The sequence below is a fragment of the Micromys minutus genome (genome assembly GCF_963924665.1).
Source record: "Micromys minutus genome assembly, chromosome: 25".
In the NCBI taxonomy this organism is placed as follows: Eukaryota; Metazoa; Chordata; class Mammalia; order Rodentia; family Muridae; genus Micromys; species Micromys minutus.
The window spans coordinates 40985679-41001689 of NC_137960.1; the positions used below are offsets into that span (position 1 = coordinate 40985679).

At 37.6% G+C, this 16011-nt stretch overlaps 1 protein-coding gene across 3 annotated transcripts in view; it reads right to left on the reverse strand.

The window, feature by feature from the left end:
- Positions 1 to 16011, reverse strand: part of REV3L (REV3 like, DNA directed polymerase zeta catalytic subunit) — a 152483-nt gene that overhangs the window by 128164 nt on the left and 8308 nt on the right. Inside the window, exon 1 of one of the 3 annotated variants that reach the window (XM_080938255.1) lies at positions 15052 to 15289. The exons of the other annotated variants lie outside the window; for them this stretch is intronic. The gene's annotated coding sequence lies outside the window, so the exon portion shown is untranslated. Of the gene's footprint in view, positions 1 to 15051; positions 15290 to 16011 lie in introns of those variants that run through there. 3 annotated transcript variants of the gene reach the window in all.

Sequence of the window (16011 nt, forward strand, 5' to 3'; positions counted from 1 at the left end):
TTTATAAATAAGTCTTGAAAGAACCTATTTGCATTAGAAATTAAAATATGCACAGGCATGCATGCACATAAATTTGCTTTAACAATGGGCCAAGACTCAGGTTGTCAGGTAGCAGAGAGCTGGCTCTAAATAAAAGCACTTGGTACCAAACCTAATGAACTGAATTCAATCCCTGAGACCCACATAATTGAAAGCCAGACAACTTGCAACTTGCAAGGGTTGTCTTCTGACCACCATACTTGTGCTATGATATGTAATGAATCCCTGCTTATCTGTAGCTATACACTGTGTGGTCTGAAAACAGTATGTAGATATTCAAATTACACACACACACACACACACACACACACACACACACACACACACACACACACACACAATTTTAGTGTGTGAGTATATAACCTTAATGTATTTACCTGTACCTGGTACCCAAGGAAGCCAAAAACAGGTGCTGTGTCCTGGAGCTGGAATTATCAATGGCTGTGAGCTGCCATGAGACTGATGGAAACTAAACTGGATCCTCTCCAAGAGCAGTGAGTGCTCTTTAATAGCCGGGCCATCTCTACAGACCCACAACTCATAAGTTGTGTGCCGTTCTTTATAGCATGATAAAGCCTTATACATGTTTGACCCACTATGCCTAGGAGTCCTCCTTTTGTCTGGGCACCATGCTATATGTTTTACCCAACCATTAGTCACTTAGTGGCGGTTTTAGATGCTGTCACAGTATTGTAATGCTTGTGTTAAAAAACTGCAGTTTTCAGTATGACCTCCAGACACAAGCTAACAGTGAAGCTAGTGATGCCAAAGAGAAACTGCAAAAAGCTCTCTTCCTTTAAGTGAAAGGGAAAAAGTACAATAAAACACTGAAACACAAGACTATACTCATGTGCCTTTTATCATGTTACTAAATTTTTCTTTTATTAATTGATTATAAGATTTTTAAAGTTTTATGCTATGCATGTACAGAAATGAAAAACACAGTCCATATGTGGCTTAGTACTACCACAGTTTTAGTTATCAACTGTTAGTCTTATCAGCAAGTGACAACCACGTCAACCATTAATTTTATTAATTTTATTTACTACTAAAAATATTCACAAGAATATTTTATGTGACATTTTCTATTTTATAAATTTTGTTTTTTAAATATTATTTCTGATGAGCTTGCTCTCTATATCCAATTTAATTCCAAATATTTCTCTACAATCAAGTATTATGTCAAAAGAAAACATAATTTGGGAGGAAGTGAAGGGTAGATGTGGTCAAGATGCACTGTACACATGTATGAAGTTTTCAAAGACTAAACATTTTAAAAGATTTAAACATAATTTCAACAATGAATCTCAAGTGAATGAAGTAGACCAAAATCCTTATCTTTATGGCTTTTATTTTTGAAAACAACTGTTAGGAGCCAGAGAGCTGACCCAATGACCCAAATCTAATCCCTAAGACCCACATCGCTGAAGGATAGACCAACCCCCAAACATTGTCTTCAGATTTCTATGCTCTTGCTATGGGATATTCACACCCACAAACATATGAAACAATAAATAAGTAAAGAAAGAAACCTGTTGGGGCTGGAGAGATGGCTCGGCAGGTAAGAATGCTTACAGCTAAGTGAGATGACACACTCCTGGAAGTCCAGCACAGTGAAGGGCCAATTGCTAGGGCTTACTGTCTGCCAACACGTCCTGTGACCTCCACCCTCACACATACACGTACGCACATGTGTCACACACAATACTCATAGATACACACACAAGGTAAAAGTAAAACATGTAACACAAAAATTATCATTTGAACCTCCTTGGTGTGTACAACTCAACAGCACTGTTATTCAGTCATGACCCCTAACTGCCTTCTGAACTTTTCCACTGCCCGACATGGAGATTGTTCTTACTGAACAAGAAGGTCCCATTTCCTCCTACCAGCCTCGGTTAACTGCCATCCTATTTTATGGAACTGACTATTCTAATTATCTCAGATGTGGATCATGTACTGTCATTCCTCCACAAGATATTTTTCCTAATTGTGGCATGTCTAGGCACTGTACATTGAGGACACAGAGATATACAGCATACTGTTGGACTCTCAAAAAACCATACTGTATAGAGAAGCCAAACAACTGTCCGATCATGCTTGCTCTAACAAGTATAAAACACACTGATCGAACAAAAGCCAAAGTAACTGAAAAAAAGCTTCACAACAAACGTAATGTCTCAAGACTGTCTTGTAGTATGAAGATTTCACATGAGCAGTTATACCAAACATATGCACAGCATTTACTCATTCAAATTTATTTGAAGGGTAATGTTGATAGACACTCTGAACACTTAAAACAGTCAAGGTCTGTGTTGCTTAAACCCTGGGCATATGCAAAGTCTTAGAGGAGACTAAGAAACTTCAGCTGAACCAACAGCTCAGTGCCAAAGCACAAAAAAACCTAGTCTTCTGTTTGGAAACACAAAGTAGTTTGAGAACCTTAAACTATGTAAGAATACCAGTGGGTCTGGTTAGTGCTCACTCCTAGGACATTCCCAGAGATTTTTATTTCCTATAACTGGTAGATACGAGGAAGAGTGTGTGTGTGTGTGTGTGTGTGTGTGTGTGTGTGTGTGTGTGTGTGTGTGTGTTTTAATTTCAGGTATATGAATGTACATCTGTGCACATTTGTGCTTGGTGCCCATGGAACCAAAGGAGGGCATTAGATTGACTAGAACTACATGGTTATAAGCTATCACAGGGGTGCTGGGACTTGAACACGGGTCCTCTTAAGAACAAGTGTTCTAACCACTGAGCTGCCTCTCCACCCCCAGACTTAATTTGTACTAAAGAGAATGTTGTAATGCCAAGAAAATTTTATTCAGGAACTACAGTTTGGGAAATATCTTTAGAATACAGGAAGTTGGTGATGGCCTCAGGCTGGAGAGGACTGTCAGTGGATTATATGTTTTGGGAATAGAGTTTTTATACATTGTTTTTTACATGTAGAGTGTGTGTGTGTGTGTGTGTGTGTGTGTGTGTGTGTGTGTGTGTGTGTGTAACTGCCTCATACCTACAGGTATGACTGTGAGAGCAGATTCCCTGTTTCCACCAGGTACATTCTAAGGATCAAACTCAGGTTGTCAGGCTGGATAGAATCACCATTTACTCAACTGAGTCCTCTTCCAGCCCAATTAATATGTTCTTTAATCATAGATAGTGCTGTTCTTTATTGAAGCTGCTTCTTCACAGTCTGCAAAAGAACATTTCCTCCTTTGATTCTTAAGTCTTTTGGTGACTGCACAGATGGCATTATAAATAATCATCCAATATATTTGAACATTTAGTTCGTTAGTTTTTTTTTTTTTTTTTTTTTTTTTTTTTTTTTTTTTGCTATAACATTACATACAAGTTGAGGATTCATTCCTTAACAGAAAATACAAAAATCTTAAACTTTTTGAGTACCTAAATCATGCTCAAGAGATTTTAGAGCACTTCAGATTAGTATTTAGCCTCAATCAACTCCTCCTTTCAGTGACCATACAGGAATCTCGTTCTCAGTGCCTCTGCAGACATCTGTATACACATGACACATGCTCACACAGTCACATACGCTCATAAGTACTTAAAACTTTTAAAACCTAAAGTCTGGCAATCATAAATGCTGGTGAGGATGTGGAAACATGATGAATCTTATACACTGTCAGTAAGTACATACCTTGGTACCCCCATTTTGGAGACATTTTTAGATGCATGTGCACATATTTATAAATTTAAATTCTTATGGAGAATAAATAATAAATTGATATTCATTCTACAGTCAAACATTAAAACATATAACAACATGATAAATAAGATGTACCTAGCCCCTTTAGCTCCAACTGAACATTCAGATTGAATGCAAACAGGACCCAACAGATACTACTTACACTTCTTGGTAAGATGCAGAACATGAAACAGCATGCCAGCATTATGCTTTTCAGTAATCCTCAAAGCCACTCAGGAACTATTATCTTTTGCCTCCTCAGGAGACAAACCAAGTGTAAAAGGATGAGAGCACAAGGATTGGTGCATTAGCAATTCAGGTTTGAAGCACCAAAGAGCAAACAGAAATAGCTGCTTCAGCAAGAGGCTTGTTCAATTATAAGAGCTGTCACATCCAGGAAGGCCCAAAGCTAGAACTCCATCCCCCAGAACTGTAGTTCACCCACAATCTTCCCCATTGTTATATAATTCACTAACTACGAATCATTTTTACCAAAAATCAATGAGCTTGGATATATAGCTGACATTTTACCTTATCATGAACCCAGCTGAATAAAGCTACCAAGTTAACCTAAAGCCATAATGGTCTGAAAAGAAGAAAGGCTAATATTTGTCCTATTTTTAAAAGAAACAAGCAAAAATCAATGTAGAACAAAACCAAGCCAAACATCTATTGATATATTTCATTCATCAAAACCGCTATTGATCTTTACACATCATAAACTTACTTCTGTATTACAAGAAAAGTAAAAGCCAGGCACAGCGGTATATACTTGGGCTGGCAGTTTTATGTAAATATGACACAAACTGAAGTCATCTGGGAAGAGGGAACCTCAATTAGAAAAATGCCACCATAGGTAAGGCTGTGGGCAAGTCTGTAGGGCATTTTCCTAATTAGTGACTGATAGGGAGGGCCCAATCCACTGTGGTTCTATAAGAAAGCAGGCTGAACAAGCCATGATAAGCAAGCCAGTAAGCAACACTCCTCCATGGCCTCTGCATCACCCCCTGCCTCCAGGTTCCTGCCCTGTTTGAGTTTCTGTCCTGACTTCTTTGAATGATGGACCACAATGTGGAAGTGTAAGCCAAATAAACCCTTTCCTCCACAACTTGATTTTTGTCATGGTCTTTCATCAGAGCAATAGTAACCCTAGACTTAGACAGCACCTATAACCTCAGGACCCTGGAGGCTAGACAAGATCAAAAGTTCAAGGCCAGCCTGGACTTCTACATAGTAAGACCTTCCCAAGACAGTCAGGCAGAACACTGACAACTAAATGAATCATACATATTCCAACTGCTGACCTATAAAAGCATGGGGAGAAAATAAGCTTTTTATAATGAATGGAATATAAAACAACTTCTACCAATTTTTCATTAAAATATTTATGAGGGGCTAGAAAGAAGGCTCAGTGATTAAAAGTGCATATTACTTTCAGAGAAGACCCAAATTCTCAGCACAGCAAAAGCTCAAAAGACCTGTAACTCTAGCTCCAAGGAATCTAATGCACCTGAACTCACACATGCGCTCATGTGCACACATAGTGAAAAAATAAAATTAGTCTTTAAATACAACATAATACATATTCTGTTCCCTAAGAGACAACAGTCTGCTCCAGCAGGGGGGCAGAATCCTTACCAAAAAAAAAAAAAAAAACTTTCTAAGATAACTTTCTAAGGTTATCTTATGATTGATAGAATATAGTTCATAAAAATAAATAAGTCAAGTGTAGTGGTTCATGCCTGTAATTGTAGCAATGGAAAACTAAGGCATGAGGACTGTTCAAGGTCAAACAGAGCTATACTGTGATTTCCAACAAGCCTGGCCTAGAGTGAGGAGACACTGTCTCATAAAAACTAAAAATCAAAAAAAGAAATAAATAAATTAGCTTCCATTACTTTTAAGGGCACTTACAATTTAGAAGCTCTTATTTAACAACACAACACACAGCATCTTAGGTTACCAAGGAATACATTAGCTCCTACACCAAAGCAGTATACAGACCAACAGAGGTATGCTGGCTGGTTCTGTGTCAACTTGACACAAGCTGGAATTATCACAGAGAAAGGAGCCTCAGTTGAGGAAATGTCTCCATGAGATCCAGCTGTAAGGCATTTTCTCAACCAGTGATCAAGGGGAAGGGCCCAGCCCATTGTGGGTGGTGCCATCCCTGGGCTATTAGACCTGAGTTCTATAAGAAGGCAAGCTAAGCGAGCCAGTTAGTAACATCCCTCCATGGCCTCTTCATCAGCTCCTGCTTCCTGACCTGCTTGAGTTCCAGTCCTGACTTCCTTTGGTGATGAACAGCATGTGGAAGTGTAAGCTGAATAAACCCTTTCCTCCCCAACTTGCTTCTTGGTCATGTTTGTGCAGGAATAGAAACCCTGACTAAGACAAGAGGGAATACAAATCTTAGTCCAGTGGAGAAACAAGAAATGAATGTTTTTGCCTCAAGTGGGTCATACATAATCATTAACACTACAAATTAGGCAGGGCAATTTTATCATCCTGTAAGAGGAAAATAAGGATGAAAAAGTAGACTAGGTATACCCTATCTATTGGAAACACAGGTCACTGGCTCACAGATGGATCCATCTGGAATGGAGCTTTTACGAATAATCAGCAGCACAGATCAATTTTTAAAACTTTTAGTGTGTGTGCTCACACATACAAGTAAAGGCACACATATGACGGTCAGAATAACTTACAGAAGTTGGTTCTTTCTGTCCACCATGTAGGTCTCAGGGATCAAACTTAGGTGATGGTCAGGTTTGATGGCAAGTTTCTTACCAGTCCAATAGATTATCTTTTAAAACTGCCAAAGAATCTCAGATGGGCTGAGATAGCTTAGTTCATGAGATATCTGCCACACAAAGGGCCTGAGTACAATTTTCAGAACCTATGTACAAAGCCAAGCACGGTGGTACATGCCCACCTTTTGGAAAGTGGAGAAGAGAATCCTATTGACTCAGTGGCCAGCCATCACAGCCTCGGATCTCACTGAGAGACCATGCCTCCAACTCCAAAACCAAGGTGGACAGTTCTCCTAAGGGACACTTGAAATTGACTTCTGGCCTTTAGCTATACAAATAAAACAGTATGCATGCCGTTCATGTGCACTGTGTGCACATTTGCATTCCCCCTGCCCCCACACAGAACTGTGGTGATTTACCTCTAAGAGAGAGAGGGAGGGAGAGGGAGAGGAAGGAGGAAGAATGTGCTTGCCTTATGTTCACATCTAACGGGGCTGGAGAGATGGCTCAGTGTGTAAGGTGCCTGCTGCATGAGCAAGAAGAACTTAGCTTATATTCCCAAAACCTACTTAAGAAGCCAGGCACAGGCGTGTGCATGTATGACCCCTGTGCTGGCCAGAGAGCAGAGGCAGGAACACGCAGACCCTTCAGAGGCCTGTCTCAAACAGAAATAGAAGCAATAAAGACAGACACCCAATGTTGATCTCTGGCCTACACACACACACACACACACACACACACACACACACACACACACACACACACACGAGCTGGTACACATACAAATACAACCCATACACACAAAGGTAAAATAAGATTTCTGTGAAATATGTGTCATGAGGAAAAGCAAATAAACTGAAAAGGCTAAGAAGAAACAAAAGACAACAGGCACATGTAGGTCTAAGATATAAAAAATGAAATGCTATGAGAGAAAGGAATAAAAATAAGTGAAAAACTACAATGGCAATGAAAAAGAATAGATTCAATATTGCTAAAACTAAAGCAGTAATGTGGTAAACAATAAAAGTGCTTATCAAGTATGCAAAAATTAAAAACTAGCAGCAGGAGTAAAAATGGAACTCGAGAGATGGCCCACACATGGAGAAACACTGCAGCAAGCTGCACTCATACACTAGATGAATAGAATAAAAAACCTTAAAACCGGACAGTGAGGCCAGGCATGGTGACACACACCTTTGATCCTATCATGGATCTCTGAGTCTGAGGCTATCCTGGTGTGCAGAGCAAGTTCCAGGATAACTGGACCTACACAAAGAAATCGTGTCTCGAAAAATATTTAATTAATTAAAAATTAAAAAGGAGACAGTGAAAATGGGTACAATATTTTTTAAAAGTGAAAGAAATGTTATCTAATTCACAAGTAACAGTACTTTTAAAACTCCTTACTATTTACTTTTATATTAAAATATCACAAAAAGGAATCAAAGGAATAAATATCACAAAAACAAAACAAAAGAATCCCAAACTAAAAGCCACCTGTATCTTTGTATCAAAAGGAGTTTCTTTAGTCCAATCAGAATTAAAAGGCCTGGGTGCTTGTTGCCAATACTGATAACCTCAGTTCAATCTCCAGAATTCACATAGAGAACTCCTCTGACCTGCATACTTACACACACACACCCCCAAAAAAAGTAAAGATGTCAGGAAAGTCCTGAAGAGAGGTGTTTAAAACCTCGGACACAGGCACAGTAAAGCACATTAAGCCTGTCGTTCTCAGCCATGCCAGTCAGTGAGACGCACATGCAACACTCAAGTTAGGGTTCAGAGAAACAGCCACGCGCATCACCCCTAAAACAGAGTCTGAAAACATTATCTGAAGAAACTAAGCTGGGAGTGTTGAGGCATAGTTGCAAGTGAAGAATCACAAGGCAGCAAGAGCAAACTGAAATGTGGGCAGCCTGCTACTACAGACAAACCAAGACAGCACCGAAAGGGAAAGGCATGGCAGCACTGGTGTGAGACAGATCTAAGGAATGTGTATGCACTGTGAAATCTGAGCCTTGCAAGGCTCCACAATCCCACCAGCTTGAGCATTAGCACGCACACTCAGTGTGGAAATCCCACACCCACCCTACTGTGATGGAGTCATACTGTCAGGCTGTATGATTAAGGTATGTAGGAAGCATTAAAGGATTTCATGAGGCCTGTCCTTAAGATATGTTTCATTATGTACAAGCAAATGATAAGAAAATCTAAAACATTTATCATCACATACATTCTGAATGAGGGATACAAATCTGTATTTCATAAAAGAAAATATTTTATCTTGTTCTTGAATTTTATAATTACAACTGTATTTCCATATATATAATTTTCCCCGTATTTATGCTTTCTTTTTGTTGTTATTGTTTGCCTTTCGTTTCTCAGAGATCTGCCTGCCTCCGCCTCCCAAGTGCTGGGCTTAGAGGCATGTGCCATCACCATCTGAATTGTATTTATGCTAAAATAAAAAACACACAAGCCATTTTACAGTGTAAAAGCCAAACCTGAAAGAGGAAAATAAAGTCACGTTAAATGTATAAATTTATAGTGTAGGTAGCAACGCCTGAACCACACACGTGTTGTTATCCCTGTCAAGGGGAGTGCTAACTCCCTCCTTTCACATGGCACTAAATGTATAAAGTGGTAAGGGTATGAGAACAAAGCATATGGGTTCAGGCAGGCTGTTTAAACATGAAGTAACGTGACAGAATTAAAATACAGGAACAGGCCATGATGTACATTACGTATCATAGTAACAATCATGTTAAAAAGAAACAGAAATGACACAGGACAAGAAATAGCAGTCAAGAGAGAATCAACGAATCCCTTCAAATTACTAAAGAGATATCCATAATGCTAACCAAGTAAACTTGCCACAGATCTTCAAGAAGGCAGATGTAAAACCCTAAAATTAGCATTGAGGACTTTATGACAATCCGACAGCAATTCTATCACTGTTATATAATAATTTTTAAAATGCCGCTTCATTTTTTTTCTAGTTATTTATCTTATTGTGGTTTCAAGCACCCAAAGAAAAGTTTCTTCATTGTAAATAGTTTAAGAGAACTGCTATAAAAGTCTTATCAGTTCAGAAGTTTGTGTGTGTGTGTGTGTGTGTGTGTGTGTATGTGTGTGTGTGTGTGTGTGTATGTGTGTGTGTATGTGTGTGTGTGTGTGTGTGTGCGCGCGCGCGGGTGCACCAAATAACATACACAAAAAATTAGTGATACAAAATAAAACAAAACAGAAATGGAAAACATAACATAAGACAAAAATAAATATATAGGGTATACAACATTTTCCCTGTGTAGTCTTACCTTCTAAGATATCCTATCAATTTAATAGCAGCTTTTCGGGAAAGGAAAATCATTGTAGTAGAACACACTGTGAGCAACCTCAGAACTGCTTTTTTAAATGTTTAAAGGAATAATCAAGGAACTACCTATCTGTCAATAATCTGTATCAAATAAATGAAAAATTACTTATAAAGAAATGTATATAGACTGGTGACATAATAAATTTTTGAAAAGTTAAAAACCATGTAAAGGATACAAAAATACTGGCTCTCACCACACTCTACCATGTCACTTAAGAATTACTATCTGGTTTTAATTTTTTTATATAATGCTGAGTAAAATTAACTATGAAGAAAAGGTCTGGCAACCTTAAAAATGCTTAAAACTACATTAATTTACTCAAAACATGCTAATCTGTCTACATTTGCAGCTTTGAATTCCCTCATACAGAGTCCCGGAGAGTCAAATGTTCCATGACAGATTCGTCTGCAATCCATGGCTCCCTGAAATCTTTCATAATCACTGCGCTACTGTTTAATAGTATTATTTTTTCCAAAATGACCACATTTGTATTTATCCTTTTTTTTTTTTTAGTGTGATGGGGGGTGGGGCTAATGAGTTCGTCAATCCAGTGTTGTCTACATGGTTGGTTAGGGGAAGGGTTATGACTGAAGGGATGTCTTGTACTAATTCTGTATACTTTTGTGTTAAAATCACAACTGTATATACAATGTGAAATAGGCAAGATTCAAAATAATCTTCTGAATGATTTTTTCTAATTGACAAGAAGTATTTTCTATCTATGTTATACAATCTGATCACCTAAAAATAGTCCATAAGGAGATGGCTCTATTTCTTGACTATAATGTCAAAAGGACAGTCTCAAAATAAAAACAAATCTATAAGAGGAAAAGAATAAAGACAGGTTCTGAACATTTGAAACCATAGACACTTAAAGATGAACGCTACAACTAAGAAATGCCTCCTGCTGGATCTTTTTTTCTTCATTCCCATCCCAAGTATTCAGGTGTGACTTCACCAAGCTGTTTGAAAGGGTCCATTTAACACACACACACTTAACAGAACTTTAACATCACTATTTAAATACAGAGCACTTACTGTAAGAACGACTAATATATACAAGCCAGTTTTCCTAACGTGCAAACAGCATCTCAGAACCAGGGACATAGCTCAGTTGGCAAAATGCTTAACTAGAATTCAGAAAACTCCAGGTTTGATTCCCCAGTACCACATAAACCAGGCATAGTGGTGAATGGCTGTAATCCCAGCACTTAGGAGGCAGGGGCAGGACAATCTAGTTCAGGGTCACTAAATAGTGAATTCCAGGACAGCCTGTGCTACATGAAACCCTTTCTCTAAACATGCTTCTCCATGCATGTGTGACTCTCCAGGATACGGAAAGACAATCTTACTATAATAGAAGAATACAGGAATCCACAGACAGATCCGTAGATAAAGGTTCTTGCTACGTAAGCCAGTGCTCAAGGTGGATCCTGGGAACCCATATAAAAAATAAAAGAGAAGACCTGACTCCACAAAGTTGTCTGTCCTCCAACCTGTATCAAGCATGTTGTGAAACATGCATGAACATAAACACTGTGATGGTTTGAATATGCTTGGCCCAGGGAGTGGCACTATAAGGAGATGTGGCCTTGTTGGAGTAGGTGTGTCACTGTGGGCGTGGGCTTAAGATCCTCATCCTAGCTGCCTGAAAGCCAGCTCCTCCTGCACCATGTCTTGTCTGGACGTTGCCATGCTCCTGCCTTGATGATAATGGACTAAACCTCTGAACCTGTAAACTGGCCCCAATTAAATGTTGTCCTTATAAGAGTTGCATTGGTCATGGTGTCTGTTCACTGCAGTAAAACCCTAAGACAAACAAATATAATAATAATAATAATAATAATAATAATAATAATAATAATAATAATAATAAAGAAGAAAAGTAAATTTATATTGTACTGAGATCCATATTTTTACCCATCATATTGATGATAAAAAACTTGAGAACATAATCATCAGTATCTGGTCTCATTTCTTGTGACAGTACAGATTCAATTACCTATGCATTACAATTTTTTTTTAATTTAAGAATGCCTGGCCAAACATTTAAGATGTGTCACTTAAGATATATATGGTCTAAGGTCATTTTCTAGAACTAGTAAGCCAACGGGTAACTGTAAGAAACGGGGATGACTGCAGTAGCCTTTCTTACTCCGCTTACTGTCTACCTAATACCTTTCTGTAGTTAGTACATGATGTAAGTGTTTGTGAGTGGGACACAGAAGAGTAAGAATAGAACAAACGCGAGTAACAGAGAGAGTTACCCTAGCCATCAGATATATTATTTACATAAACACCTCAGCTCAGAGTATAGCTCAGTGATAAAATATTTGCTTATTATACACAGGGTTCAACCCCTAACCTTATTTAAAAAAAAAAAAAAAATTAGGCTGGAAAGATGGCTCAGTGGTTAAGAGCACTGACTGCTCTCCCACAGGTTCTGAGTTCAAATCCTAGCAACCATATGGTGGCTCACAACCATCTGTAATGAGATCTGAAGACAGCTACAGTGTACTTACATATAATAAATAAATAAATCTTTAAAAATAGAAACAAAAAATGTTTAAAGTACTTCTTATTTTTAAAAGGTGGTAATGCCATACTGTTAGCATTCTTCAGAAAATGAGTCAGACAGCAACAGTATAACAGATTATAATAATGACCCATAATTAGCCGTACATCCTTAGGAAACCCCTAAAGGCAAATCCTGTGATTTGTTTTGAACCATCAAACATAAAAACAATATGGGACTTGCCTTCACTTGTTTCGCCTATAAACTCTGGTGTTAACTTCAGGTGCAGAGTCATGGCTAGCTTCCTAGAAACTCATGGTTCTATGGCACCCTAGCCAACAGCCAGTACCAAATTACACAGCAAATAAAGCTATTCTCGACTAACCACTTGGCCTATCCACTGACGGCAAACATACAAGCAACCCCACAGAAGCAGTAACAGAAATGCTTAACTAATAGATTAATCATAGATTAATGTAGCCATTTCTTGCTAAGTTTCAGGGAGGATTATTGTAAAGCAAAAGTTAGTAAAAGTAGGTATGAAAGTAAGACTTCTGATCAAATAAAATTCCTACTTTACTACTTCTGGTTTCTAAGTTCCAGAGTAAAAATAAAGTTGTTCCCACTCTCTGTGGAGAACGGTTCCAGCGTCCCTGCTCTTCTCCCTCAGATATTCAAGTCTCTTACATAAAATGGAGTGACACTTGTAAGTAACCTACCTACAGCATCCCCTATATTAGAAATAGCCTCTGGATTACTTATAGTACCAAAATATAATATAAATTCTAAGTAAACAGCTGCTATACTGTTATGTAAGAAATTTTAAAAAAAGTCTGTATGCACACAGCACAGGTGCAATTTTTTCCCCCAAATTCGTTCTCAGACTGGATGAACCCAGATATAAAGCCTGCAGACATGAAGGTCTGACTACAGATCCACATACTACTTGCTTAGTTATACTAAACTTATAAAATATTTTCTATTTGATTAACTGTAAAGTCCAATTTCCTTATAAAAACATTATGAAAAGTACTTCAGTCTAAATGATCACAGAATGTTGAGGACTGTACTGTTTAGGAAAGAAAATGAATCAATAGGGTAACACTGTACTATTACTGTGACAGAACCTGCTCACAGTCATGCCACATGCCGACAGTAACTACTACTGCATTCTGAAAACTCAAGTCTTGCTGGCTTTGGTAATAGGTTAGTATCAGCTCTCTCACGTGAGCTCACCTGCTATGAGGCAAACATGCTGTACCCTCAGATGTAAGTCAATTAGCCTCCTCACACCTCCTCTCCTCAAGTGCAAAGTGGGAAAAGCAGCACTTGTTTTTACAGATTAAAGACTAAATTATGTGGAAAATGATATACAGTAAAGATCAGTAAGTAGCCCAAAACCTGTCACTAAAAATAATACTCAAACAATTAACTAACAAGTTCTCTATTTTAAAACTCTTAAGTGTAATCATCCAAAATATTATCTTTCTGATTTTGTGGGGAGAAAAAAACTTAGAAATATATTTACAAATCTATGGTGAAAACAACTGAAACACTAGAAATAATTAATTACTTGGCCTATGCTCCTCAATCTTAAATAGGTTTTAAAACCAGGGGCTTCATTTCTTTTGTATGTGTACTATACATTCATAAAAGACAAAACAAGCAAAGTAATAAATCTCTTCTGACAAGTCACCTTTATTTTGACATCTGGCATATGCTTTTAATATGCTCTACCGTAATTTATCTACTTTTAAAGCACTACTAAAGGCTTTGGAAAAGGCTCCTTCAAAGAAATACATGTAACCTAACTTGCAGCATTGGGAAACTGTAGCTACTCCCTAACCAATGGCTTACACTGCCCCCTTTCAAGGAAAGATCAGACATGGAATTCCCTGCCCTACATAACGCAAGTTTTTGTTTTTTTAAGTTATACCCCGATGGGGTGATTATAAAAATTGGCCAGCTTTTAAAAGGTGTTTTAAATAGGTAATTATCTCATCTACAGACGTCACTGACCAACTACAAAGACCCTACCCTCAGTGTACAAGGGATCTGTCTACTTTACACTAGTGTGAGGAATGCATAAATGCTACATGAGTACATTTTCCATTTCATTTCAATTTGAACATTTAAAGAGCACTTAGTACATATGAAGTAACAAGGAAGGTTTTAGAGACAAGTATTAAACAGGGTAACATGCTACTATATAAAGTAGACACTTCTGTTTTGTTTTTTTTTTTTTTTTTTTTTGGCTTTTTTTTTTTTCAGTAATAATCCTGTGGGGTAGAAATCATTAAAACGTATTTTGCAGAAAAGATTAAGGTACATAGAAATAAAGTGACGTGCCCAGGTATCTCAGCACAGAAGCAGAAGGAGGAGGAGTTATTGGGGGTGAGGGTTATACCTGAGGACAGTACTATGTGGCTACTTCTACCAACAATATTCAAGGCAATGAAGTCCTTTAATAGCTGTGTGAGAAAGGGCAGGCTTTAGAAAACCAGGGAGATAAACTTTGGGAGTGGTAGAAGGAGCCAGAGGCTTAAAGAACGTTATGTCTGAGCTGTTATTTTAAGGATGAGTACCAACTTCAGTGCCAAGGATCACCCACCCCCCTCACCCCCAATATATTAACCAAAATAAATTACTTACTTGAAATTGAGAAAAACAATTTTGAGAGTAATCTTCCTCAGATATATTATTCCATAGTTTTAAAACAAATAATATGATGACAGTTTAATTTTTAGGTTGCTTTTATGTGGCTTGTCTTGGTTTTTATTCTGAAATGAAATTTAGATTAGTCATTTTCTTGTTCTGAGAAACTAGGAGTATGCCAACATGTTTTAACTTCACATTCTTTCACATAGAAGCATGTACTCTTACTTACAAAGCCATCTATTCCACATCTTAAACAAACCTAATTTAATATATAAGTCACTTTTTAAGTGTAGATATATGTATATGCAAACTAAGATACTTCTTTTAATTCTTGTTATACTTTCTTGGCAATTGTAAGAAGTGTAAGAAAGAATAAAAACTTTTACAAACTTAAATATTAGACAAGGCATTTCTGAGGTAACATTTATTTGTTAAGATAGTTAATGTTCTCTGAACCCAAAGAAAACTCAGTAATTACCCCCAAGGAAACTGATTTCAAATTCTTAGTATTTCCCAATACTCTCACCTAAAACTAAAATCGAATTGGCTGGAAAATACATGTAAATAATTTCCCATTGACAATGACTATCCACGTGCTTAAGAAGTCACTTTGCTATACATACACAATTTCTGCTACAGAAAACAGTCCAGTTTCCCAATACTAATTAAGCAACCAGAGTTTCCATTTAAATAATCTGAAATACTTTTTAAAAAATCTGTAAGAACCAGAAGAAACATGGGGTCATCTGGAAATCTTCAAAAGAATAATTTTTTAAAAACCACCTAAAGGTTAAAGACTTGCAAGTGGGAGTCTTATTTTTTACTTCTGATTTGTTCTGGTCTCCTAATACGGCTACATCATGTTTGCATAGAGAGTGTCTTTCCTATTGTCTGAAAGACCCACCTTTGCATTCTTTATATTTGCATGGCAACTGCAGGTTAACATAATTATTC